General features: G+C 40.6%; 1 long non-coding RNA gene across 1 annotated transcript in view; it reads right to left on the reverse strand.

Annotated features, from left to right (window-relative positions):
- Positions 1-612: 612 nt before the first annotated feature.
- The window catches only part of LOC103884715, a 120,643-nt gene continuing 94,569 nt past the window's right edge, over positions 613-26,686 (reverse strand). The window contains exon 4 of the long non-coding RNA XR_002522265.2: positions 613-1,818. This is a non-coding gene — a long non-coding RNA (uncharacterized LOC103884715). The remainder of the gene's footprint in view (positions 1,819-26,686) is intronic.

Genomic DNA, 26,686 nt, shown 5'->3' on the forward strand with positions numbered 1-26,686 from the left:
CATAATCCAAAAGAAAAAGAGAGGACAAAAATTAAGTTATGGGATCAGGGCACCAGTAAATCCTCACACGCGGGAGGTTAAGAGGGGAGTCATTCAGAACCAAGAATTAAGAATGGGTTGCAAAACCACTTGTAGTTCAAGACCAAGAAAAGTCCATCCATGAATATCATTTCCATCCCTTGTTTGCCTGCCATCTTTTGATTAAACGGAACACTTTTTCCCCTAAATGGTATATTTTTATGACTATAGCTAACATAACATGTAATTATGCCCTAAAACATGACAGCAGCACAAATAGGCCAGCCAATTGAATTAAGCCAGATCATCTGGCCAGCCATCTCCAGGTTCCTCGCCTGCTTTTGTGCTTGATGTGTTTTTATCATTGTTTTGTTTCTTTTTAAGATGGAGTCTCGCTCTGTCGCCCAGGCTGGAGCACAGTGGCCTGATCTCGGCTCACTGCAAGCTCCGCCTCCCGGGTTCACGCCATTCTCCCAAGGAGCTGGGACTACAGGCGCCCGCCACCACGCCGGGCTAATTTTTTGTATTTTTAGTAGAGACGGGGTTTCACCGTGTTAGCCAGGATGATCTTGATCTCCTGACCTCGTGATCCGCCCACCTCAGCCTCCCAAAGTGCTGCGATTACAGGCATGAGCCATCGCGCCCAGCCGTGTTATCATTGTTAAGCATCTCAAGTGATTCTCAGGACGCAGGAATAGGTAGCACTGCCCAAAGGGAAGACAAATATGGAGGAACAAAAATGGAAACTTTGTGCTCCATCAGCTCCTCTCATGTAGAGACCGTTCCCACACCAAAAACCATGAGGGATCCTGCTTGACTTTTCCCTGGGATAGGGTGATCCCCCGCAGCCCCCTAGCTTCCACGTTGTGCTGGCGACAATGCCATCATCCTGGAGAGGAGTGGGGTCTGTGGAAGGAGAGGAGCGGCACTCCTAGGCCCACCATCCCGTTTCTTTCGAACTGTGTTGTGCTGACACCCAGCTCCAGCGCAATATGTGAGAGAAAGCTTCTTGGGAACTTGGGAACGCTCCTCTTAGGGAGAAATTTAAGAGAATCCCTGACTTCTGCATTTCATTTTGGATGACAAGTTGGCTTTTCAGATCAGTCAGGGAAGGCAGGGAGGTGGGGAAGCCGTGGGAGGGAGAGGAAGCTCCGCTCTTGGAGCTAAAGCCCAAGAACTGCAGCCAGGTTATAAACATTTCCATGGCTCATCACGGCAAAAGCAGAGGATGTGACCGCAGGGCCATGAGGATTGGACATATCCTGTCCCTCAACTTTATAGCTGTTTTATTTCCTTTCAGACTCAGAAAACTTGGATTGGAGTTGAGCCAGGGTGGAGAAATCAAGATCCTCATGTACAAGAAGAACTTAGAACCCTGAGCAGGCTGTTTGGGAAGAGGTGCTGATTCCAGTCTTCAGTGACCACATAGCCATCCAGCCATGGGCTCAGCTCCTGAGAGGGGAGTCCTCAAATGGAGGCCTTGCCTGGGCAGGGAGTCCCTGCCCTTCTCCACAGAGAAGAAACCAAATGGCCACCTTTCAACCTCCCAGGGCTTACAGTGTCTTCACAAGCTCTGTTCCCAGCAATCAAAATCAGAGGTAAATTCCCAGTGGTGATCTGGGAAGAGTGGGTGGGGGTCAATAGGAAAAAGGGGTTGGAAATTGACGAAGGTCTAGTTGCCTTGCCTTCAGATTCATGAACCAGCAGCACGGTGATTCCCAACAGGACTTGTCCTAACATGGTGCTTTTTTCTCCTTCTGAAAGTTAGTATAGCTGAGCCAAGCTTTCTGTCTTCTTTCCCTGGAGAAAACAGAAAAAAGGGCCTGTGTCCTGCATTTGAAAAACATCTGGTGGGACTATCAGGAGAGAAAAAGCAAAGACTATAATTTAACTTACCTTTTGGGATAGTTTTTATTACATTTACTTTCTTGGATACGCAAAAAACTTTGGCATTTCCCCATTAGTTAATGGGTTCGGAATTTTATTAATCAATGTCTAAATGTTCATAAAATAATGCCACCTTTTAAAACCAGGGGCAAGGACTCCTTCCAAATGCTTCCAGTCATAAGGAATAATATTAAAATGCAGGTTGCATATGTGCCAAAACCAGTCTTCAGGGAGTGGGGCATAAGGCCTCAATTATCCCAGTCACCTCCAGAGCCAGAGATCAAGGGCAGAAATCCATGCCAGACCAAGGAATACACCTGAGGATTGGGCCTACCAGGCCCTTTCGCAGTTCAAGCTGATCTCCTCACTTCCCTCCTCCCAATCTCCACACAAAACTCACCCTATCCCCGGTCTCCTGTGCCCTAAGGGCTACCAGAACAGTTGGGTATTAATCACACATCTCCAGGGAGCGTGTTGTTGCTCAAGCTGAGTGTGATTCTCCCTGGCAGTTGCATGCTGTGCTTTAAGTACCGGGAAAGTTGAAAGTGTATCTTACATCCCCCTTTTTTTCTGAGTACTCACTCCTGCTATCAGTTGATGTAACTGTTTTTTTATGTCAGATTCCCCACCTGGTTTGTAAAATCAATGAGAACAGAGACCGTATTTGTTTTATTCATATTCAATACCAAGTACCCAGCAGAGGACCTGGTACAAAGTAGGTACTTGGTAAATAGTTGAAAAAAAAAATCCCAGGAATTCTCTCCCTGGTAAACACCAAAGAGGTATGAATGCATTTGTCTTTTAAATATCACAGATGCAAATGTTCATAACAGATTTATTCATAATAGTCCAAAACTGAAAACAACCCAAATCTTCATCAAGTAGTAGAATCAACAAATAGAAGGTAGGGTATTTGCAGTGGAATAATAATCCCAAAAAAAGGAATATAAAAAAGAAGCTACAACTCTACTCAACCACACAATATTGAACAAATGAAGTTCCCCAAAATGTGTGATTACATTCATATGAAAGTTGAAGACCAGACAGAACAAATCTATGATGATAGAAGTCAGAATAGTAGAAACTCCTGAGCGGGGGTGGGTGGTGGTGTATGGGTGGCCAGGTGTCAGGGGATTGACAGGGAAGGGGCCAGGATTGCTTGAGGAGCTGGAAGCCCTTCCTTCAGGTTGTGATGGAGTGGATGCTGAATGTTTCCACATTGAGAATGACAAAAAGGAAAGCTACACTTTAGGGCTCTGCATAGGACTTGGGTCCTATCAATTGCTGTATGAGAAGGAAAGCTCCATGAGAAGAGCGACTCATCCTTGTTCATATGAATCTCAGGATTTAGAATAGTGGCCGCACACAGGAAAATGTTTTTGAATGAGACAGATTTGGAGTCCTTTTGCCTCCCTGTGACCATGGGTCTCTCCTTGATCCTCCCATCAGCACCCTCTCATGCTCACTGAACGCTCTCCCCACATGAGGCCCTGCTGTGCCTGCAGGCCAGCGGCTACCTCCAGTCAACATGTCTAAATTGGCATACCTCCTATTCCCACCCTCAGCAGTTCTTTCTCCTGGGCTTCCTCTTAATCTTCCACACCTTCAACTTACCCAGACTTGACACTTGGCCATCTTTAACATCTCCCTCTCCCTTATATACCACAACTACTCTTAAACAAGAGCCCATCTGCTATCATCTCACTCCAGTTAAAATGACTATTATCAAAAAGACAAAAAAATAAACCAATGATGGTGAGGACATGGGGAAAGGAGAATTTTTATATACTGTTGGTGGAAATGTAAATTAATACAGTCATTACAGAAAACAGTACAGCATTCCCTCAAAAAAATAAGAATATAACTACTATAAGATCCAGCAATCCACTACTGTGTATAAAGCCAAAGGAAAGGAAGTCAGATATTTTGAAGAAATATCTGCACTCCCATGTTTACCACAGCACTCTTCACAATAGCCAAGATATGGAATCAACTGAAGTGTCCATCAAAGGATGAATAGATAAAGAAAATCTCGGATATATACACAATGGAATACTATTTAGCTATAAAAAAAGAACAAAATCCTGCCATTTGCAACAACATGGATGGAACTGGAGGACACTGTGTTAAGTAAAATAAGCCAAGCACAGAAAGACAAATGTCACATGTTCTCACTTTTATATGGAGTCTAAATAAATGAATCACATGGAGATAGCAAATAGAATGATGGTTACCAGAGGCTCAGAGGGTAGTGAGGAGGGGGAATGGGAATGAAAACACACTTAGATATTATAGAAGGAATATAATCTAGTGTTCAGTAGCATAATAGGGTGGTTATAGTTAATAATAATTTACTGTATATTTTTAAACAGCTAGAAAAGAAGATTTGGAATGTTCTCACCAAAAGAAACAGTAAATATTTGAAGTGGTGGATATCCCAATTGTGCTGATTTGATCATTGCACATTGTATACACATAACAAAACATCACACTGTACCCCATAAATATTTACAATTATTGTATATCAAAAATAAAGCTTAAAGAGAAAAAATGTAGAAGAAAAAAACAAAGAGATGCAAAATTAAAAACAACAACAAAAAAAGAGCCCATCTGTTGTCATTATCTGTTTCTACTCACAACACCCTGACACCAAAATACATAAGTTTTTTTCCACGCCCACCACCAGTTCTCCAGCTTTCCAGACACCAACTGGGTGTCCAATGATTAAATTCCATTCTGACACTAGGTACCCAGAGTTAGTTCAGACCCTAGATTACGGCCTCAGTCCCACATGACTGTCCCACTTCAGACACCAATCACAAGTCCCAGCCACCCATACTTCTGATAAACCAGTCATAAAGTCAGAGGTTCCCACAACCCCTTCCTCAGTTTTGATGGTTTGCTAGAACAGCTCACAGAACTCAGAAAACCAGTTTACTTCCCATTGATTATGTATTATAAAAGCTAAAACTCAGGAAGCACCAAATGGAAAAGATGCATAGGGCCAGGGATGGGGGTGAGAACACGGAGCTTCTGTGCCCTCTTCACACCTCCATGTGTTTGCTGACCAAGAAGCCCTTCGAATCCCATTGTTTGGGGATTTTATGGAGGTTTCATTACATAGGCATGACTGATTAAATCATTGGCCACAGTTGATTGACTCAATCTGTATCTCTTCTTCTTTCTTCAGAGGTTGAGGGGTGAAAGTGGGGTTGAAAGTTCCAACTCTTCTAACCTGCCTGGGTCTTCCTGGGAACCAGCCCCCAGCCAGAGCTATCCAGGGTCCCCCAACCCCCAGCCATCTCACTAGCATCCACTCAGGCATGGTTGAAAGGGGATTCTGAATAAAAAAACACATTCCTCTCATCCCATCATTCAGGGAATTCCAAAGGTTTTAAGAGCTCTGTGTAAGGAACTAGAGCCAGGGCTGAAGACCAAGGATATCTTTTTGTATCATACCACAGTATCAGGCTATCTCCTGAACCATTCCCTCCTGGCAGTTCTTACCACTACTGTTTAAACTCAGGCCTTGATTATTTCAGCCTGAAATAAACATTCTCCAGGAAACTCTGACCCATCATTCCTAGCACACAGTTGGAGTCATGGTGCTTTACTGTTCACACACTTTCAAAGACTCCCACTGCCGACCAGGTAAGACACGATACGCCTTATCCTGGCACTGACAGTCTTCTAAAAATAGGCCTCAAAACACCTTTTATCTTTATCTCCTGTTACTCCCCTCCACATACCCTATACTTAAGTTAAAAGGAACCATGTGAATACCCCAAACAAACATGTCAGTTTCTCACCCCATGCCTTTACTCCTTGCTTTCCCTCTGGCAATGCCTTCCTCTCCCTTCTCTGCCTGCCCTCTGTAACACTACAGGTTCTAGTTGAAATCATGACCACCCTTCACAAAGACTCATCCCCCATGTTGGTTCCCTAAACACCTCAGTTCCTGCTCTCAATTGATTGTTTCTATTTGTGCTGTTCTCATGTCACTTACTGTATGCTGCTTTATGGTGATTTCAGTTCCCTTTTAACCTGTAAGCCCATTTACGGCAGAGTGCATGTCTTACTCCTCCTTGAACTTATATAGTATCTTATCCTCAGATGCTCATTAAATGCATACCGATTGTAAAAATAAATGCACGAAGGAAAATAAAATCAAGTCTCAGCTAGCTGTTACACTGAATAAGACAACAAATTAATTCACACTTAGATGGAAATGACTGCTTAAATGATTATATACACAAAGATATTTTCATTGTAATTGCAGACAATTCATTAACCAAAGAATGGCACTAAATTGTGGAACCTCACATGGGTAGTGTTGGAGTTTCCTGGTGCCACCTAAAATCAGATCACCAACTATCCTATTTTGGGTGTGAACTGCCTTAAGGATTGGCTAGGCCTAGATGTTTCAGGGTCCCCAGGATAGTCAGCTCTCCCATGTGACCAGTGCATCTTTATAATGCCCCTCAGTTCAAAGTCAAACAAGGCTGACTGTCACATCCACCCTGCCATCCACTATAACATGTTACTTCGGGAAACTGACTACCTACCTGAGGCTTGGTTTCTTCGTCTGTCAAGCAAGCATGATAGTCCTGCTTTTCCAGGTTCTCATGAGGAACAGTGATCCAGGCAGGCAAGTAGAAGCTGCCAATGCAGCCGTGAGCATTCAAGTTTCTACTTGGGCCTCTAAGCACCACAGGTATGCTTGTGGTTCTGTCTGGCTCCACGTGGCTTTGGCAGGAGAAAGGGAGTCTGCCTCACTCTCTTGCTGGACACTGCAGGAAGATGTTCTAAGCCTCCCCTCCAGTCTTTGTGGAAAATTATAATAGGAAGTGATTTGGGGCAGGCTCCCTGATTCTTATGACTTTCTCCACCTCTGAGTTCACTGAGACCAAAGGAGCTTTTCCCAGTGAGAAGAGAAACATTCCAATCTATTGACATAAAAATGCCCATGGGATAGTCCAGGGGAAATCATCAGACAGGAAGAAGATGGAAGAAATTGCGTGGCAGAGGCTTCAGGAGAACACAAGGTCTCAGGGTCAAACATGCAAAGTGAGAGAGGGAGCTCATGCTCCTGCCAGTTCCTTCTGCTGAACACGTACCCTTAGCACAAAGAGCAAACATGCACACACAAGCTTTAAAAATACAAAAAACAAATGGGAAGTTTTCCCTTGGAAAAAAATTACAGCCTCTGGCAGAAAACCACGAAGGTAATTGCGAGAGACTGGGCCCATCTCGGCCCATCAATGCTAAAGCACGGCCTCTCCATACATGAAAGCTCCTGCTTGCTGGTCAGGCCAGAACCCCAGGCCAGGCCTTCCGCTCTCTCTGGTTCTCCTCAGGGAGGATTTAATCTTACTGCCAGCTGGCAGTGAATCCGGACAAATTGGCAGGGTCCCACCTTGCTTTAAGTGAATGCATGTGCACCTCTCAAGCTCACAGAGGATACTCATTAGCCTGCTCCACTGCCCCTTTGAGGGAGGTTAAAGTGGCCCTGTCTACCAACACCAACAGAGCCCACCTCTTGAAACCGTCACACCCCCCAACCTTGAGGAGGAGAAAGGAGGCCTTTGCTCCCCAAATCCCTGTACATAGAAAGACCTTCTATTCAGAGTTACATGCTGGCTCCTTCTCATGCACCAGTCTCCCTACATATTACTGTGGCTATGTGCTATGTCCAAGTGGAAAGAAGTTGGTAGAGCTGACAACTCCCCAAAAAGTTAGCCATTGAGTATGACTCTAAATATGCCCCAGGGAACACAGCCCAGAAAAATTGTTAATTAATTCTCAGTGGAAAACTAAGTCTGACCACAGTCAACTTGAGTTTAACATGGATCAGCTAAGAAGTAATGGAGATCCATCCTGTGATCACGCTAGCCGGAACTTTGTCATCTCCCCGGGCCACCATCTGCTGAGGAGGCCTGGAATCAGGGCGGATGCACAAGACTTCGAGGGAAGGATGGATAAAGGGAAGCCTGAGCAGTTGGAGAATTTCTATTTCGCCCCTGCCCCTTCCCCTTCTCCTCTGAGGGGTCTGCTTTTTCTACTTTGTCACATTCTCTCTCTGACCCCATTTTAGATGAACTCTTTAAAATAATGAATTTCCTATTTGATGACTCAGTTTATCTCTTTGATAAATGGAGAGGGCATCGATTGCCAAAGCTGCCATCAACTGCCTGTATGGGTTGGGCTGGTCGGGTGCAGTAATTAGCAAATGTTTAAGGACAGAAGAGTCAGCTCCATAGTTCTGGTTATTCACAATCTCTACAGTTCTTATATATCCACCAATTCCACCTCTAGGAATTCCTCCTAGAGAAATATGCAGTGATTTATGACTCAAACTAGTAACAGAAGTGTTATTTATAAAGGCAGAAAAAACAAATGTTAAAAAGTAGAAATGTACTTGAATGAGTTATAGCACAAAGGAATACTTCTAAACCAATAATAATTATACATTATTATGTATTTATCACAAAAATGTGTTCACAATACATGAAGTAAATAAAAGGGGATCACAAGCAGTATGATCTCATTTTGGTGAAATGAAATAGCAAAAAAATAGGAAGAGAGAAAAATAAAGACAGAGGAGGGAGAAAAGGAAAGAAATAATCTAAGGATATGTCTTTTAAAATGCTTCTTGCCTGTAATCCCAGCACTTTGGGAGGCCAAGGCGGGCAGATCACAAGGTCAGGAGATCAAGACCATCCTGGCTAACACGGTGAAACCCTGTCTCCTACTAAAAATACAAAAAATTAGCCAGGTGTGGTGGCGGGCACATGTAGTTCCAGCTACTAGGGAGGCTGAGGCAGAATGGCGTGAACCCAGGAGGCGGAGCTTGCAGTGAGCTGAGATCACACCACTGCACTTCAGCCTGGGCGACAGAGTGAGACTCCCAATCAAAAAACAAAAAAATGCTTCTCTATGTAGTGACATTTTCTTTATGCTTATCATGTGGTATAAATTTTCCTTATAAATTTCGGTTTTTTTTAATTAGAGAGGAAAATCATGCTATTTAAGCAAGGGCATGCACGCACACACACACACACACGAATCTGTCGACTTCACTGTCCTGTCTCTGAGATGAAATGCCTGTTTGCCAGCTTCCTGCAGAGGGGCCGGGACCGGCAGGCTCCACCACCCGGTGACTTGGAGCATGTTCTTGCAGTACTTGCCCACCATTCCACCAGGCTAGGCGGCACCTGGCAAAGGTGAGGAAGAAGGGGTGTGGAGGAGCAAGACAGTAGGATGCCTGGCTATCCAAGTTCTCCTATTACTAGCACAGGCTTGTGAAGCAAACCAGAGCTCCTGTTACAGAATATTTTTGTTTTCCAAACCTAAAATACTGAATCAACTGGAAAAGGAGAACGCCCTGAAGGGCTCTGCTAAGTAGATTATTTCACTCCATGGCTTTACATTCGAAGTCAAACTAGTTTAAATGTTTGCTTCCTGTTGGGGAGCAGGGTGCACTGCTGTCTCAACAGTGGCTGCCTTGCTAAGGGTCACAGAGTATGACACTTAGTGCTCTACAGGAGGTGGCAGGTCCCAGCGGCAGCACCAACTCCGACAGTTTGGCATCACACTTCATTTTCCAGGCCTCAGTTCCCCCTCTGTAGTAATGGGTACTATGTATTCACTAATAACCAGCATAATAGTCAGTACTCTTCATGCTCTGTTAGAGGAGCTCCATGGGGAGCTTGTGGGGAGGGGGAGTAGTGACTTAAGTGGGAGCCAAGGAAGAAGCTAAATGGGCAATGCCTTGGACCCCCAATCCCCAATATAACCAGAGCAGCGCTGCACCTTCTCTCTTTTATATATTTAGGTTCAAGGGAAGGATTTATTGGAAAACAGAGTTTTACAATTATGACTTAGCCACCAAACTAATAATGTAGCTCTGATACACACACACACACACACATTTTTTTTTTTTTTTTTTTTTGAGGTGGAGTCTCACACTGTCACCAGACTGGAGTGCAATGGCGCAATCTCGGCTCACTGCGACCTCTGCCTCCCGGATTCAAGCGATTCTCCTGCCTCAGCCTCCCAAGCAGCTGGAATTACAGGCACCCACCACCACACCCAGTTAATTTTTTGTATTTTTAGTAGAGACAGGGTTTCACTATGTTGGCCAGGCTGGTCTCAAACTCCTGACCTCATGATCTGCCCACATCGGCCTCCCAAAGTGCTGGGATTACAGGCATGAGTCACTGCACCCAGCCCTGATATTCATTATAATAAAGTATTACCTCGAAGCACAGTGGACTTATAATTATGTTTCAGCTGAGACAGGCATTGATTTCTGGACTCTTTTTCCTATTTTTCAATGTGATTCACTCATGCAGAGGAGGGGTGCCATCTTTGGGTATAATCTCAGAAATAAGATTCAAACATTCAGCAAACAAAGATGTGTTATTAAGTCATCCTCCCATAAAGAGACTGAGAAATCCATGAACCTGGCATCTCTACAAGGCACCTGGCACCAATTATTCCTGGCCCTGGCTAAATGGCTCTGCATAAGAGTGCTCAAAAATAAAGTGGAGCTATTTTGGGCTCTTTACTTGGGTTTTATTAGGTATTTTCTTTCCATATGAGGAAATAGTTCATTGCTCTGTTCTCCATGGTACCTGCTATTTAGCAATGGTGATGTCTATGTTTGTGCATATGCACCTACATGCAATGCCCTTTGGTGGTGGGCATCTGCATTTTAGAAGTACTTTGAGTGAGGGGAATATATGCCAGCTTTATTTCTTAAAATAACAGCCATATCAGTCTATTTTCTGTTCCTATGACAGAATACCTTAGACTGGGTGATTTTTAAAGAAGAATTATTTATTCCGGTTCTGGAGGCTGGGAAGTTTAAGGGACTTCTCACTGCATCATAACACAGTGGAGGGCATCGCGTGGTGATAGCAAGAATGTACGGCTCAGCTAGGGTCTTTCTTCCTCTTCTTATAAAGCCACCCATCCCATTTTGGGGACCCCCCACCCTCATGATCTTATCTAAACCTAATTTCCTCCAGAAGGCCTCATGTCCAATCAACATATGAATTCGGGGATTAGGTTTCCAATCCAGTCAAAGCATCGTAACAGCACCAAAGCAGAACTTTCACAGCTATCTGATTGAGCAAACCCCAAAACTCCTTCCTTTCCTGGAAATAAGAAGGAGAAAGAAGAGAGGAAACAGAAAGAGGAAAGGAAGGGATGGGAAGGTAGGAGAGATGAGAAGGAAGAGTAGAAGATAAAGAAATTAAGATTCATTTTATAGCAAGCTTTTTAATATCAAGTATGCTAGATTTTGGTTCTGGGTTTGGGAATTCTTAGCCTGTGCCATTTTCATGATCTTGAAAAACAAAACCATCTATGGGAAGGGCTGCCATGTGGACCTGGATTTGATTTTATTGCATTTTGCTCTCATCTCTTCTGGAGTGTTGGTGGAGTCCATGAGAAGCATGAATGTCATTTTGACAGAATCCAGAGCAACCTAGCCAAAAAAAAAATATTCCCCTCTCTCTCTCTCACGCGCGTGTGCACACACACACACACTTGATAAAGATTGTCAACTGCTCATGACTTCATGCTGAGCCCCCTTTCCCTGGGACAGCCCACATCTGCCCAGGCAGTGATGAAGCTCTTGGTAACCTCCTTGAGAGGTGTGACTGTTGCCTGCATATTGTTGTCCACGAAAAGTTGACATTTTCTTATTCTGAAGCATTTGTGTGTATATATGTGTATATATATATGAAAAGGCTTGGAAGGTTGATAAATTTTTCCACCTCTGGCACGTTTTTATAATATAGTGCTGAAAAAAAGATGACTTCAATGATAGGTTTGAGTTTGTATTTTAGCAGATATACTAAGAAGAGAATGTCTCTGAATTTCACAAAACATCTGTATCCTGATGTGTGCTGGCAGTGACCATAAAACTAACATGTATTGGGTGACACCATATTCAGAATCCTCTCTGGGCCCTTCGCCTGAGGTAACTCATTTAATCCTCACAACTCCCCAGTACAGTAAGTCCTGTGGTTCTCCTCATTTTAGGCAGGAGTTTGAAACTGGTCCAGTCATGCAGCTAAGAAATGCTAAGCAAGACTGGAACGCAGTCCTCTAGCACCAGAGATTGAAGAAATACACAAACAGGTGGAGGAAGGAGGGGAAAGGTAAAATCTAGGTGTAGGATTGCTAAGTTTTATGATAAGTGTATTTAACCTTATAAGAAACTTAGCAAGCTGTTTTTAAAGTTTTTATTTCAATTTTGAATTATTCATTGCTAGTATACAGAAGTACAGTTGATTTTAATATAATGAATTTGTATGCTGCAATCCAGTTAAATTCACTTATTGGATCTAATAGCATTTTTCTAGACTGAGATTTTCAATGTAAGCAATCATGCCATCTGAAAGAGTTTTATTGCTTACTTTCCAAATTGTATTTCTTTTATTTCCTCTTCTTGCCTTGTTGCACTGACTAGACCCTCCAGGACAACGTTGAATAGAAATGGAGAGAGACATTTACAGAACAGTCCATCTAACAGCCACTGAACACACATTCCTCTCAATTGCCCATGGAACTTTCTCGAGGATAGATCATATGTTAGGTCACAAACTTAATCTTAACAAATTAAAGAAGATTTGAATCATACCAAAATGGTATAAAACTGGAAATCAATGACAGGAGGAAATTTGGAAAATTTACAAATACATGGAAATGAGACAATGTACTATTGAATACCCAATGGGTAGAAGAAGAATTTAAAAGAGAAATTTTAAAATTCCTTGTGACAAATTAAAATGGAAATGCATCATATGAAAAACTATAGGATATGGCAAAAGCAGTCCTAAGAGGGAAGTTTATAGTAACAAACACCTACATCAAGAAAGAAGAAAGATCTCAAGTAAACAATCTAATACTGTACCTCAAGGAACCAGAACAAACTCAACCCAAGATTAGTAGAAAGAAAAATTAATAAAAATCAGAGCAGAAATAGAGATTTAAAAAGCAATATAAAGATCAATGAAACAAAGGGTTGGCTTTGTGGAAAGATAAAATTGACAAACCTTTAGCCAGACTAAGAAGACTGGCTAAAGAAAAGACTCAATAAAATCAAAGATGAAAAAGAAGACATTACAGCTAATACCACAGAAATGCAAAAAGTCATGAGACCATTATAAACAATTATATACTGACAAACTCGATAATCTAGAAGAAACTAATAAATACACATACAATATACCAAAATTGAATAATGAAGAAATAAAAAATCTGAAAAGATCAATAGTTAGTAAGGAGATTGAACTAGTAATAATACTATAAAATGTCTTCCATCAAAGGTTCCACCCAGAACCTGACAGCTTCACTGCTGGATTCTACAAAACATGTAAAGAAGAACTAATACCAATTCTTCTTAAACTATTTCAAAAAATTGAAGAGGATGGAATACTTCCAAATTTATCCTATGAATAAGTTTGATGCCAAACCTGACAAAAATACACACACAAAAAAGAAAACTACAAATGAATATTTCTGATAAACTTAGATGCAAAAATTCTCAACAAAATCCTAACAAGCCAAATTCAATGGTACATCAAAAAGGTTTCCCACAGACCATCATGGCGGATGGGAGGCAGGACCAGATTGCAGCTCTGACTTGGACAGACAGAGCAGCGTGCGGAGGCTCAAATCATGAATTTTAGCTCCAGAATGACTGCAAGAACAAAACAGGAATCCTGAGAGGACCCACAGACCCTCTGAAGGAAGTAGACTGCTCCTGCAGGACCCTGGAAATGTCCCAACTACTGTGAGTGCCCCAAACTTTGGAAGTAGGAAAGGCAGACCCTCCACTCCCAAACACAGGCGCCCACTGGGGAAAATAAAGGTCTAGTTTGCGGGATAAGTTTTCAACCTTACCTGAAGCTGAGTCAAATTACAGAACTTCCTCTACAGGGGTAGAGAAAGCAGCAGGAAAGACCGTGAAAGCTCACTGGGTCCCCAAACAGGCCATTCCTGCCTGGCAGCACAGGGACCCTTCAGGAGGACAGCCAGAGGCATGGGGGAAAATGCTACAGGAAAAACAAAGTCTCCAGCTGAACTCTGTAATAATTTGTACCAGGTGAGAAGCCTCCTTGCCAAAATTTGGTTGGGGGGAGGGAGCGAATCCGGTATGCAGACTCCACAGGTCAGGGAAAAACCAAAGTTCTGTTCTTTTGCAGTGGGAGGTGGGTAGCCTGGGGCAAGCTCTCAAGCCTGGCTCACCCACTGCCTGGAAACAGACTCAGGGCTTTTATGGGGGGTATGGTGGGAGTGAGACCGGACCTTCATATTGCATGGGAGCTGGGTAAGGCCTGTAACTGCCCACTTTTCCCCACTTCCCTGACAACCTGCATGACTCAGCAGAGGCAGCCATAATCCTCCTAGGTACACAACTCCATTGACTTGGGAACCCCATACCCCACAGCAGCTGCAGCAAGACCCACCGAAGGAGAGTCTGAGCTCAGACACACCTAGCCCTGCCCCCACATGACGAGCTTTCCCTATCCACCGTGGTAGCTGAAAACAAAGGGCATATAATCTTGGGAGTTCTAGGGCCCTGCCTACGGCCAGTTCCTCCCCATACTACCACAGCTGATGCTCTCTGGAAAGCACCATCTCCCAGCAGAAGGCCAACCAGCACAAAAATAGAACATTAAACCACCAAAGCTAAGAACACTCATAGAGTCAATTTCATCCCCCTGCCACCTCCACCAGAACAGGTGTTGGGATCCATGGCTGAGAGACCCATAAATGGTTCACAGCACACGACTCTGTGCAGATGACCCCCGGTACCAGCCTGGAGCCAGGTAGACTTGCTGGGTAGCTAGACCCAGAAAAGAGATAACCATCACTGCAGCTCGGTTCACAGGAAGCCACATCCATAGGAAAAGGGGGAAAGTACTATATCGAGGGAACACCCCGTGGGACAAGAGCCTTCAGCCCTAGACCTTCCCTCTGACAGAGTCTACACAAATAAGAAGGAACCAGAAAACCAACTCTCATAATATGACAAAACAAGGCTCTTTAGCACCCCGCAAAAAAATCTCACTAGCTAACCAGCACTGGAACCAAACCAAGAAGAAAACCCAGATTTACCTGAAAAAAGAAATCAGGAGGTTAGTTATTAAGCTAATCAGGGAGGCACCAGAGGAAGGTGAAGCCCAATGCAAGGAAATCCAAAAAAATGATACAAGAAGTGAAGGGAGAAATATTCAAGGAAATAGGTAGCATAAAGAAAAACCAATCAAAACTTCAGGAAATATTGGAGACACTTATAGAAATACAAAATGCTCTAGAAAGTCTTGGAAATAGAATTGAACAAGGAGAAGAAAGAAATTTAGAGCTCGAAGACATGACCTCTGAATTAACTCAAACCAATGAAGACCAAAAAAAAAAAAAAAAGTATAAGAAAATATGAACGAAGTCTCCAAGAAGTCTGGGATTATGATAAATGACCAAACCTAAGAATAATTGGTGTTTCTGAGGAAGAAGAGAAATCTAAAACTTTGGAAAACATATTTGGGAGAATAACTGAGGAAAATTTCCCCAGCCTTGCTACAGACCTAGCCATCCAAATACAAGAAGCACAAAGAACACCTGGGAAATTCATTGCAAAAAGATCACCGCCTAGGCACATTGTTATCGAGTTATGTAAAGTTAAGATGAAGGAAAGAATCTTAAGAGCTGTGAGACAAAAGCACCAGGTAACCTATAAAGGAAAACCTATCAGATTAACGCCAGATTTCTCAGGAGAAACCCTATAAGCTAGAAAGGATTGAGACCCCATCTTCAGCCTCCTCAAACAAAACAATTATCAGTCAAGAATTTTGTATCAAGCAAAACTAAGCATCATATATGAAGGAAAGATACACTCTTTTTCAGACAAACAAATGCTGAGAGAATTTGCCACTACCAAGCCACCACTACAAGAACTGCTAGAAGGAGCTCTAAATCTTGAAACAAATTCTGGAAATACATCAAAATAGAACCTCTTTGAAGCATAAATCTCACAGGACCTATAAAACAAAAATACAGTTTAAAAAGCAGAAACAAAAAAAGCAAGTTACACAGGCAACAAATAGCATGATGAATGCAATGGTATCTCACATCTCAATACTAACATTGAATATAAATGGCCTAAATGCCCCACTTAAGAGATATAGAACTGCAGAATACATAAGAACTCACCAACCAAATATTTGCTGCCTTCAGGAAATTCACCTAACACATAAGGACTCACATAAACTTAAGGAAGGGGTGGAAAAAGATATTCCATGCAAATGGAGACCAAAAGCAATCAATCAGGGGTAGCTATTCTTATATTAGACAAAACAAACTTTAAAGCAATAGCTGTTATAAAAAAGACAAAGAAGGACACTATATAATGATAAAATGACTAGTCCAACAGAAAAATATTACAATCCTAAATATATACATGCCTAACACTGGAACAATTACTACTAGACCTAAGAAATGAGATAGACAGCAACGTAACAATAGCAGGGGACTTCAATACTCCACTGACAGCACTAGACAGGCCATCAAGACAGAAAATCAACAAAGAAACAATGGACTTAAACTACATCCTAGAACAAATGGACTTAACAGATATTTATAGGACATTCTACCCAACAATTGCAGAACATACATTCTATTCATCAGCACATGGAACAGTCTCCAAAATAGACCATATGATAGGCCACAAAGCAAGTCTCAAAAAAATTAAGAAAATCAAAATTATACCAAGTACTCTTTCAGACCACAGTGGAATAAAATTGAAAATCAACTCCAAAAGGAACCCTCAAAACCATGCAAATATGTGTAAATTACATAACCTGCTCCTGAACAATCACTGGGTCAACAATAAAATCAAGATGGAAATTTAAAAATTCTTTGAACTGAATGATAATAGTGGCACAACCTATCAAAACTTCTAGGATTCAGCAAAAGCAGTGCTAAGAGGAAAGTTCATAGGATCAAATACCTTCGTCAAAAAGTGTGAAAGAGGACAAATAGACAATCTAAGGTCATACCTCAAGGAACTAGAGAAACAAGAACAAACCAAACCCAAACCTAGCAGAATAAAAGAAGTAATGAAGATCAGAGCAGAACTAAATGAACTTGAAACAAACAAAAAATGCAAAAGATAAATGAAACAAAAAGCTGGTTCTTTGAAAAGTAAATAAAATTGATAGACCAATAGCAAGATTAATCAAGAAAAGGAGAGAAAAAAACCCAAATAACCTCATTAAGAAATGAAATGGGAGATATTACAACTGACACCACAGAAATATAAAAGATCATTCGAGGCTACTATGAACACCTTTACGCACATAAACTAGAAAATCTAGAAGAGATGGATAAATTCCTTGAAAAATACAACCCTCCTAGCTTACATCAAGAAGAATTAGACAAATAACAAGTAGTGAGATTGAAATGGTAATTTTAAAATTACCAACAAGAAAAGTCCAGGACCAGAGGGATTCACAACAGAATTCTACCAGACATTCAAAGAAAAAATGGTATACATCCTTTTGACACTATTCCACAAGATAGAGAAAGAGGGAACCCTCTCTAATTCATTCTACAAAGCCATCATTACCCTAACACCAAAACCACGAAATGACATAACCAAAAAAGGAAACTACGGAACGATTTCCCTGATGAAGATTGATGCTAAAATCCTTAACAAAATACTAACTGACCAAATCCAACAACATATCAAAAAGATCATCCACATGATCAAGTAGGTTTCACATCAGGAATGCAGGGATGGTTTAACATATACAAGTCAATAAATGTGATATACCACATAAACAGAATTAAAAACAAAAATCATATGACCATCTCAACAGATGCAGAAAAAGCATTCAACAAAATCCAGCATCCCTTTATGATTAAAACTCTTAGCAAAATTGGCATACAAGGGACATACCTCAATGTAATAAAAGCCATATATGACAAACCCACAGCCAACATAATACTGAATGGGGAAAAGTTGAAAGCATTCCCTCTGAGAACTGGAGCAAGGCAAGGATGCCCACTCTCACACTCCTCTTCAACACAGTACTGGAAGTCTTAGCCAGAGCAATCAGACAAGAGAAAGAAATAAAGGGAACCCAAATCGGTATAGGGGAAGTCAAACTGTCACTGTTTGATTATGATATGATCATTTACCTCAAAAACCCTAAAAACTCCTCCATAGAGCTTCTAGAACTGATAAAAAAAAATTCATCCAAGTTTCAGGATACAAGATTAATGTACACAAATTAGTAGCTCTTCTATGCACCAACAGTGACGAAGCTGAGAATCAAATCAAGAACTCAACTCTTTTACAATAGCTGAAAAAATAAAATAAAATACTTAAGAATATATGTAACCACGGAGGTAAAAAGCCTCTACCAGGAAACTACAAAACACTGTTGAAAGAAATTATAGATGACACAAACAAATGCAAACACATCCCATGCTCATGGATGGGTAGAATCAATATTGCGAAAATGACCACACTGCCAAAAACAATCTACGAATTCAGTGCAATCCCCATCAAAATACCACCACCATTCTTCAGAGAATTAGAAAAAAAAAATCCTAAAATTCATATGGAAACAAAAAGGAGCCCACATAACCAAAGCAAGACTAAGCAAAAAGAACAAATCTGGAGGCATTACATTACCTGACTTCAAACTATACTATAAGCCCATTGTCACCAAACCAGCATGGTACTGGTATTAAAACAGGCATATAGATGAATGGAACAGAATAGACAACCCAGGAATCAAGCCAAATACTTACAGTCAACTGATTTTCGACAACGCAAACAAAAATATAAGGTGGAGGAAGGACACCTTATTCAAAAAATGGTGCTGGGATAGCTGGCAAACCACATGTAGAAGAATGAAACTGGATCCTCATCTCTCACCCTATACAAAAATCAACTCAAGATGGATCAAAGACCTAAATCTAAGACCTGAAACTATAAAAATTCTAGCAGATAACATTGGAAAAACCCTTCTAGACATTGGCTTATGCAAAGACTTCATGACCAAGAACCCAAAGCAAATGCAACAAAACAAAGATAAATAGACAGGACCATTAAACTAAAAAGCTTCGGCACAACAAAAGAAATAATCAACAGTAAACAGACAGCCCACAGAGTGGGAGAAAATCTTCACAATCTATAAATCTGACTAGAGGACTAATATCCAGAATCTACAGCAGACTCAAACAAATCAGTAAGAAAAAACAATCCCATCAAAAAGTGTGCTAAGGACATGAATAGGCAACTCTCAAAAGAAGATATACAAATAGCCAACAAACATACGAAAAAATCCTCAACATCACTAATGATCAGGGAAATGCAAATGAAAATGACAATGCAATACCACCTTAATCCTGCAAGAATGGCCATAATCAAAAAATCAAAAAACAGTAGACATTGGCATGGATGCAGTGATCAGGGAACACTTCTTATCTGCTGGTGGGAATGTAAACTAGTGCAGCCACTATAGAAACCAGTGTGGAGATTCCTTAAAGAGCTAAAAGTAGAACTACCATTTGATCCAGCAATCCCACTACTGAGTATCTACCCATAGGAAAAGAAGTCATTATACGAAAAAGATACTTGCACACGCATGTTTATAGCAGCACCATTCACAATTGCAAAATCGTGGAACCAACTCAAATGTCCATCAATCAATGAGTGGATAAAGAAACTGTGGTATATATCTACACGATGGGATACTACTCAGCTATAAAAAGGAATGAATTAACGGCATTTGCAGCCACCTGGATGAGGTTGGAGACTATTACTCTAAGTGAGGTAACACAGGAATGGAAAACCAAACATCATATGTTCTCAGCAATGTATGGAAGCTAAGCTATGAGAACACAAAGGCATAGAAATAATACAATGAACTTTGGGGACTTGGGGAGAAGGGTGGGAAGGGACTGAGGGATAAAAAACTACAAATAGGGTACAGTGTGTACTGCTTGGGTGATGGGTGCACCGAACTCTCACAAATCACCACTGAAAAATTTACTCGTGTAACCAAATACCACCTATACTCCAATAACCTATGGAAAAAAAACTCTGAAAGCAAATTAAAAATAAAAAATTAATAAAAATAAAGCTATATGTCTTCTGAAAAAAAGAACTAAATGCAATCTTACTTCTTAATTAAAAGACAAAGAATTACAAGTCCTTAAGGTAGTAAATTTATTCCTGTGAATATGTGAGCAGAGATTCAACTTTACCTAATTAAATTACAGAAAGAGACCCCTCCTTGATCAGATTGACAAAGAATGAAAATAAATGCTAATTACCAGTGCTACTAAGAGTGCAATAAAACTTTCACTCTTTAAAAAAAGTGGGGGGCTGGGGGGATCCAGGCACAGTGGCTCACGCCTGTAATCCCAGCACTTTGGGAAGTCAAGGCAGGTGACTCACCTGAGGTCAGTGGTTTTAGAACAGCCTGGCCAACACAGCAAAACCCCACCTCTACCAAAAAATAAAAAATAAAAAAATGGCCAGGCATGGTGTTGTATGCTTCTAATCCCAGCTACTCGGGAGGCTGAGGCAGGAGAATCGCTTGAACCTGGGAGACGGAGTTTGCAGTGAGCCAAGAACATGCCGCTGCACTCCAGCCTGGGCAACAGAGCAAGACTCCATCTCAAAAAAAAAAAGGTATTCCATGATCAAGTAGGATTAACAGGGATGAGAGGATGGTCCAACATACACATATCAATAAATATGATGCATCACATCAACAGAATAAAGAACAAAACCCATGTGGTCATTTCTGTAGATACAGAAAAACATATGACAAATTCAACATCCTTTTGTAATTAAAAACTCTCAACAAATTAGTTATAGAAGGAATGTACCTCAACACAACAGAGGCTTCATATGACAAACCAACAGCTAACATCATAATGAATGGGAAAAAGTTGAAAGCTTTTCCCTTAAGAACTGGACCAAGACAAGGATTCCCACTCTCCCCACTTATACTCAAGATAGTACTAGAAGAGTCCTAGCAAGAGGAATCATACAAGAGAAAGAAACAAAAGACATCCAAATTAGAAAGGAAAAAGTTATATTGCCTCTCTTTGTGGACAGTGTGATGTTATATGTGGAAAACCCTAAAAACTCCACCAAAAAACTGAGACACCAAAAAATAAATTTAGCAAAGTAGCAATATACAAAATCGACATACAAAAATCAATAGCATTTCTATACAGTAATGGCACATTTTCTGGAAAAAAAAAGAAGTCAAGGAAACAATCCCATTTACGGCAACTACAAAAAATAAAGCACCTTGTAATAAAATTGACTAAGGAGATGACAGATTGCAACACTGAAAACTACAAAACATTGATTGAATACATTGAAAAAGACACAAATAAATGGAAAGATAGTCCATGTTCATGGATAGAAGAATAAATATTGTTATAATGTCCGTATTACCCAAAGCAATCTGCAGATTCAATGCCACCCCCTATCAAAATACCAATGACATTTTTCATAGAAATAGAAAAAACAATCATAAAGTTTGCATGGAACCAAAAAAAGACTCCAAATAACCATAGCAGTCTTGCATCAAAAAAAAAGAAAAGAAAAACAATGCTCATGACATCACACAACCTGACTTCAAATTGTACTACAAAACCTATAATAACCAAAACAACATGGTACTGCTATAAAAACAGACACATAGACCAATGGAACAGAAAAGAGACCTCAGAAATAAAACCATGCATGTACAGCCAATTGATTTTCAACAGAGGTGCCAAGAGCACACAATAAGGAAAGGACAGTCTCTTTAATAAATGGGCTTGGGAAAACTGGATATCCACATACAGAAGAATAAAATTAGACTATTAGTTCTCACCATATACAAAAACAAACTCAAGATGGATTAAAGACTTAAATGTAAGGCCCAATACTATGAAACTAATAGAAGAAAAAATAAGCAAAAATCTCCATTACATTGGTCTAAGCAATGATTTTTTGAATAAGACCTCAAAAGCACAGCCAGCAAAAGCAATAATAGACAAATGGAATTGCATAAAACTGAAAAGCTTCTGCACAGCAAGAGAATCAACAGAGTGAAGAGATACCCTATGACATGCAAAAACATATTTGCAAAGTGTACATCCAATAAGGGACCAATATCTAAAACATATAAGGAGCTCAAACAACTCAATAGCAGAATAATAAATAACTCAATTAAAAAATGGGCAAAAGACCTGAATAAACATTTCTCAGAAAAAGACATAAAACTGTCAACAAGTGTATGAAAAAATGCTCAACATCACTAACCATCAGGGACATGCAAATCAAAACCATGAGCTAACACTTCACTCTAGTTTGAATGGCTATTATCAAAAAAGTCGAGAAATAACAAGTGTTGGCAAAGATGTGGAGAAAAGGAACTATTTTTGATAATGTAAATTAGTACAGACATTATGGAAAACAGTAGGAGGTTCCCCCAAAAATTAAAAATAGAACTATCACATGATCATGATCCAGCAATCTCACTACTAGGTATATGTCCAAAGAAAATGAAATCAGATATTGAAGAGCTATCTGCACTCCTGTGTTTATCGCAACACTGTTCACAATAATCAAGATATGGAATCAACCTAAGTGTTCATGAGTGGATGAATGAATAAAGAAAATGCGGTATAGCCCAGGCACAGTGGTTCATGACTGTAATTCTAGCACTGTGGGAAGCTGAGGCAAGTGGATTCATTAAGCCCAGGAGTTTGAGACAAGCCTTGGCAACATGGTGAAATCCCATCTCTACTAGAAGTACAAAAAATTAGCTGGGTATGGTAACCCACGTCTGTAGTCCCAACTATTTGGGAGGCTAAAGTGAGAGAATCACCTGTGCCCAGGAAGTTGAGGCTAGTGAGCCATGATGGTGCCACTGCACTCCAGCCTGGGCAACAGAGTGAGACCCTGTCTAAAAAAAAAAAAAAAAGAAAGAAAGAAAATGTGGTGTGCTGTGTTGAAGGGGTGTGTGTGTGTATATATAATGAAATACTATTCAGTCATAAAAAAGAATGAAATCCTCCCATTTACAATAAGTGATTTCTCCCATCATTCATGCAACATGATAGAAGAAATAAGTTCTGGTATTTTAATGCACAGTGTGGTGACTATAGTTAACAATAATGTATTGTATATTTCAAAATAGTGAGAAGACAGGAATTTGAATATTCCTTACTACAAAGAACTGATAAATGTTTGAGGTGATAGAAATGCTAATTTCCCTGATTTGATCATTACCTAATGTATCCATGTATTGAAGTGTCACAGTATGCCTCAAAAATATGTACAATTATTGTGTGTCAAATAAAAATAAACCTTTTAAAATAATTTTTTAAAGAGCCAAGGAAATAAAATGGCACAGCCATGGGGGTCTTTTCTTCTAAGTAGCAGAAAGACCATGCCATTTATACAATGGTGAGGGATTTTTGTTGTTGTTGCTTGTGTCCTTGGTTACCATTAACTAAAGATTATGGGAGAAGCCATCCTTATTCATTGATGACCTCTCTCTAAAAAGGAAAGTAAAACGAAGTGTCAATATGCTCATTAGATTTCCACTTTAGGGATTTAGATGACAACATGCTTCTCCTATGGTAAGGAACTACATTTCAAAGACCCACTTTCTATAAACAAGGCTACAGATCAGTACTGTCCAATAGAACTTTCTATGAAAATGGAAATGCTCTATATCTGTAACTTTCAATAAGGTAGCCACTCCACATGCAGCTACTGAGCACTTGAATGGTGACTAGTATGACTAAGAAACTAAGTTTTAATTTTATTTAAATACGTAAATTTAAATTTAAATAACCACGCATAGCTAGTGACTATCTAAATAGCCAGTGCACCTAAACAGTGCCAATTTTACTTCTCAAAAACTCTTAGAAACCAAAGTCCTCACTAAAGAAAGGGAGAGAAAGACCTAGAAACAAGTTGTAAATGTAAGGTTTCCTGGACAGCCTGTGGGTGGAACTTACATCAAATTGCAGACTAATGGATTCTCAATGCTTCTTTGGTATTACTACCATCACACTGAAAAAAGAGCAAAGTTGTCAGTGGATGGCAACATTATACTTCTTATTTGGAACTGATATTCTTATGGTGCTCTGTATTGTTAAATATACACTCTCACGGGAGGTATCAAATTGAATATTCAACATGACTTCTCTGAGATTTGATTCCCACACACTGAATGAATGTTTTGGCTCTTGGGGGATGGTAGCATAAATATCTGAGCTTTATATCACCAACAGAGGATTCAAAAAGAAATCCAACTTCATTTTTGTGTCTTGCTTCTTTTAATTTCATTTTATTTTCTCCCTTCTCTCTTTCTTAATAGCTGGAGATGGATGGGGGAAACAATTAAAAATAAATGGCATGCTTTGGAGCAGCAATGAGCCTGACTCAATTTTTATGCATTTCTTTCAAAGGACCTTTTATGTTAAATTGCTTACTTGCTATCAGAGAAACTCACAGTGAACACAACTTAGAGATTCATCAAAATGACAAAACTGAGAATCTCCAGGGCAGGAAAAGGTCATCAGACTCTGTGCAGTGCTCGGCCTGTATGAGTCCTTCACAAACACTTTCAGGATGGTGATGCCTTTGTTCCCCTCTGTTCTGGTGGAAATGATTTAGTGAATGCTCTGCACCTTTCTCTCCCTTCAATGCCACCCTTGACCCCTCGCGCCCACCCTTTCACATTAGATCTTTTTGCTTCACTGGCCTTTCCGGATGAGGAAGAGTCTCACCAAATCAAGAATGTACCTTTTCAGAAGAGGTCAATTAGTCCTGGGGAGTAATGAGGACTAAGCTGACCTCTTCACTTTGACCATTGATTTAAACACTATTCACAGGCTCCAGGGTGCTAGTGGGGCAACTCTCTGGGAACCGATGAGGGACATCATCCTCCATTCCCATAACCCATGCCCAGTCACCCCAAAGAATCAGCCACCAGCCGAAGCTCCCTCCCACCCTGCTACATGGTAACCAAAACAAACCCCTTCTGTGTACATTTTCTGTAGCGTGTAATTGCCAACTGGTGACAAAGAAGAATGGAAAGGAAATGCATTAAGACAGTGCCGAGAAAATTATGGCAAGAAGGATTCTAAGGCCACAACCCTGCATGCCAAGAGCAAATTTTGTGGCATGGCTCATGCCTGAAGGTTGGACCATGCCCAGAGCTCCTTCCTAAGAACTCAGCACCTTTGCCCATGCCACACACACCACGTGGGCCAGCTGTGCTCCTAAAACCATAGACTCTCAAGTCAAGAGACCTTGGAGGTTCTTGGAGTCTCACTCTTTCTCACGTGAGAACTCTCTTTTCAAATCCCCCAGAAGTGGCCACCCAGAGGTAAAGACATCACTATTTCCCCAGAATAGACCTAAATTGAACCAAATATTTTATGACGGCTATCATTTAGTCCTTGATTTTTATCATTTCTGTTCCAAATGAAATTTCCCCGTTTTTCTCCACTGTGAATTCAATCCTCATATGATATGATTTTGAGGTTCTTCCCTATCCTGGTCACTCTTACAGTCAAGGTCAGTAAGAAATTTCAAGCTGAGCCACATATGTACAGATGCCATCATCTGTCTCTAAATGTTTTGAGTTAGCAGAGACGAGTCAGAGGCATGTGAAGAGTATGAAGGTAGGAGGTGGGGGAAGGGGAGGTAGTAGTAGCTTTATCCTTTCTCTGAAGCAGCACTGAGAGCATATTAGGTTACAGTAGAAGCACATGGAGAGAGGAACAAGATTTCCTGATGTGAAAGAGCTTCAGTCTTAGAAATAATCATATAATTTTTGAGCACCTATCAATCAAGATCTATTCCAGACATTTTGCATATATTAATCCTTACAAGAAGATAAGCCTTACTATTCTCACTTTATAATGAAAGGAAGGGGCTCATAGAGATTCAATGATTTGTCCAAGGTCATATAGCGAATAAGTGGTAAATAATGTATTTCTCTAAAACTTCCAACTTAGAATCATTTCTCCTGGCCAATGCCACATCCTGGAATTATACAACCTCTTGAAGCCCAGATGTGTTCTGGTTAACTTTTCAGAGCCTTCCAGTCACTCCAATTTGATCTGATTTTTCTGGGCTCAGATCATTATCTGCTGTGACCTTTAATTCCTTCCTGATTTTTCCAGACTTGCCTCCTCTGACCTTGGATATCTTCCTGATACCACAAGTCAGTCTGGGTCCCTAGTTTTCCCCTCATTGTTATGTATGCACATAACCCTTAGTGCTCTCAAGAGAAAGGGAGATTCCACACCCCTGAGTCACTGAGTCTATGTGTTCTCTTCCTTGCAAGTTCTTTGAAATGATCTGGGTGATCAAAGATGAAAGGAAGCTTTTATGGAGGTCTAGGCTTCTAGATGTCATTAGACGACTTTTAAATTCTCTAGATTTTTCTTCTAAATGTTTACATCTTCCTTCTTTTTTTGGTGATCTTTCCCAAAGAATCCAGTGTCCTCTGGATGTCTCCTGAATTGTTAGAAGGGGAAAAAAATGGAATAAGCATAAGCATCCAATTGCTTAAAGGCTGATTAAATGACTTTCAATGTAGCTCATTTTCAAATAATACAGCCTGAGTCCAATCTCCAGAGACCATTTTTAAGTTGTCCTGCTTGTGATACAATTCAGGTGTTTGAGAGCTGTTAGAAAATTCATATCAGAAAT

This window comes from Papio anubis, chromosome 3 (genome assembly GCF_008728515.1).
Source record: "Papio anubis isolate 15944 chromosome 3, Panubis1.0, whole genome shotgun sequence".
Classification (NCBI taxonomy): domain Eukaryota; kingdom Metazoa; phylum Chordata; class Mammalia; order Primates; family Cercopithecidae; genus Papio; species Papio anubis.